Raw genomic sequence first — 3480 nt, forward strand, 5'->3', positions numbered from 1 at the left:
TTTTTCATTTTTACTAAAGTATTGCATATTTTCAGATGTCTTTGTGTCACTAGTTGCATCTTTCCATCTCAGCTTGAAGAGCTTTTTTAGCATTTCTTGTAAGTCAGGTATAGTGACTTCAGCTTTTGTTTGTATAGGAAAGCCTTCAGTTCAGTTCAGTCACTCAGTTGTATCCAATGCTTTGTGACCCCATGGACTGAAGCACACCAGGCTTCCCTGTCCATCACCAACTCCCGGAGCTTGCTCAAACTCAGATCCATTGAGTTGGTGATTTATTTCTCCTTTATATCTGAAGGATAACTTTGCCTGATAAAGTATTATAGTGTCAATTTTTAATCTTTCAACATATTTAATGTAGCATGCCATTCCTTCCTGGCCTGTAGAGTTTCTTGTGGGAAATCCACTGATAGTCTAATAGAGTTCCTTTGTAGATCATGTTCCTTTTTTCTCTGGCTGAAGTTAGGATTCTTTCTTTATCACTGATTTTTTTAAAAACAGTTTTCATTGAAATGTGTATTGGAAAGATTTTGGTATTGAGATAATAGGCTGTTCTATTAGCTTCATGAATTTCTATGTCTAATTCCTTTCCCCAGTTTGAAAAGTTCTCAGCTATTATTTTTCAAATAAATTCCCTGCCCCCTTTTACCTTTCTCCTCCATCTGGTACACCAATTATTCTTATATTTGTTCCTCTGATTAAATCCTTAGGGTTCATAGTATTTCTTTATTTAAAAAATGATCATAGTTCTTCTAACTAGATCATTTCTAAATTCTTATCTTCCCAGTCACTTATTCTTTCTTTCATCTAATCTGTTCTGTTACTTTTGCTAATGACTTCTTTATTTTACTTATGGATTTATTCAGCTTAGAATTTCTGTTTGGTTCCTAAAAATTCAACTTCTTTGGTAAACAATTCCTTCTAGTCATTAATTTTGTTCCTGAGTTCATTGACTTTCCTTTCTGAGTTTTCTTATAGCTTATTGAATTTATTCATAATAGCTACTTTGAATTCTTTACCAGATCTCAGTATTCTATGCCTTTGAGTTCAGTTCCTGGAGAATTATCATTTCCTCCTTGTGATACCACATTTCCTTGATTTTTTATGTTTGACAATATGTGCCCCTGCTTTCACAGTTGAAGCAGCAAATACTTTTCTCAGCTAAGAATTGTTTACTTGGGCTGTTACAGCTCAATAGGCTGACAATTAGAAAGCTTTCTTTTGTTTTCCAGAAGGAGGCACTGTAGCTCAAGTTTTGGATTTCTCCTGTAGACAATGGCTCTTGGGACTGAGCTCGGGAGTTTAAAAAGAGTTGGCATCAAAATGGTGGTAGGCTTGCTTAGGCTTAGCAACTGAGATTTTGGGGGTGCCAATGCTTGATAGGGGAATCCTAGAGTTAGGGAATCCAAGGATCCTGAAGCAGATAGTAGGAAACATGTTCCTTCAGTGCCTTTATCTTATCTGCCCCCTTTCCTTTCCTCCCCTCCTTCACATCATAGAAGTAACTCCACAGAACTCCAGATCTACTAGGGAAAAATGAGACCTTGCATGTGGTCAATTTGTCACTCACCACTTTTGTTTTCCTCCTCCTCCTCTAACACAGAGGTAGCTACTTCCACTGCCAAAAGCCCAATGTCATTTAAGGGTCACCTTGGAAAGGAGACCTGCCTCAGCAAGTTCTTCCTTCTCCTCTACCTCCAACCGTGTCTCAGTCCTGCTCCAGTGGCATGCTGTGTTCCCTCATCAAGCTGGCTGGACCTCCGCAAATTCTGTCTCTTGTGAGTGTCCACCCAATTGTGTGTTCTCCAGGTTATACTTCTCCCAATTGGAGCAAGTGAGAGTGGGGCAGACTCATCCATTCCCTTGGATCTGTAGCCCTCTTTGAGGCCCTATCTACCTATAGGAGGGTAGAAATCTTCTAAGTGTCCTGTATAAAAAATGCAGAGGACTTTTCTTTGGTAATGGATGTCCAATTATTTATAAGTCAAATGGGAGAGGAAAAAAAGGAACAATTCATACCACCATGATGCTGATGTCATGTCAGTTTTGCTCCTTTTTAGAGTGGTTATTTGTCTAGTGTAAATGCTGCTTGTCTTGCTCTTAGGTCTTATTTTCTACATCAATAAAATTATTAGATAAGTATTTTCAAATGACCAAAAATTAGGACAAGAGCAATATATTAATGGCATAGTTTTTATAAAGCTATAATTTGATGATTTTATATTAAATATATATATGTTTGAAATTTTGGTTATTACTGAAAATCTAGAAACCACTGGACTAGTTTTTTCCAATAGTCTCTCTCAATGTTAACATTCTCTGATCTTATGGTTTATCCTTCCCTTGACTTCTTACATTCCAAGAGAAAGAAAATGTCATTTAAGAATATTTTATAAATCAAAGATCTTAAGGGAACTTAGTGGTTGTATCACTCAGGAGAGAATAGGTTATGCTGTAGTAACAAAGAACTAAAAATTCTCAGTGACTTACAGTAACAAAGTTTATATCTCATGTTCATCTCAGATTAACAAGGGGATTCTTCATATTAGTCACTTTATAATCTATCACAGAAAATCATCTTGACACATGTTTTACAATCATAGAAGCCTCAAAGTAAAACATTACTTCTGTTTGCATTTCATTGCCAAAGCAAATTTCATGAGCACACCTGAATTCAATAGGACAGGGGTGTATATTTCACCTGCAGGGAGGAGCACTTAATATTTATAAGCAACATATGATACCAGAAATAAAAACTAACAGAAGTATTAATTTTATTTAGAATGAAAGAAAAAATAGGAAATTTTGGAATAACTCTTACTATTTCTATAATCTTCTGAACATATTAATATTAACTAAACAGAAATTTCCATATTTTAAGATATTGTCACATATAATTTTCTGTTTGATTTTTTAGAACCACCCAATGAGGGAGATTAAAAAGACTGAATTGTGATAAAAACCCACTGCAGTGTTATTAATAGATCACTTGGTTTTGAATTTCAGTGTCAACATTTACTAAAATATGTTCATGGACAAACAACATTATTCCATTTCTTAGTGTCTCAGGTTCCTTCTTTAAAGACAGTATAATCATAATTCTATCCTGAATTTATATATCTGTCAGGAGTCAAAGTGATAATACATGAAAAAGGCACATAGTAACACTTGATGCACATCAGTAGTTGTAATTTTTTGAAATTTTATCATATTTATCAACAGTACTAGTATTCTCATTTTTCAGATGAAGACCTAAATGCAATCTACAGATTTTAATATTTTCTCTTTCACATAGTAAATGCCAAAGCTTGAATTCAAAATTAGATTTCCAGTTTAGAGATTTTGTTTGCAGTCTACTTACAATTAACTAGTTGGACACAATTATACTCTAATCTGTGTCTTTAAGGTTATTTTAACCAAAAGTACCCACCCCCATAGACTGATATAAATGGATCAGGGAAAAAAAGACTGATTGAGATTGGG

This window comes from Capra hircus, chromosome 3, assembly GCF_001704415.2.
Source record: "Capra hircus breed San Clemente chromosome 3, ASM170441v1, whole genome shotgun sequence".
NCBI classification, from domain to species: Eukaryota; Metazoa; Chordata; class Mammalia; order Artiodactyla; family Bovidae; genus Capra; species Capra hircus.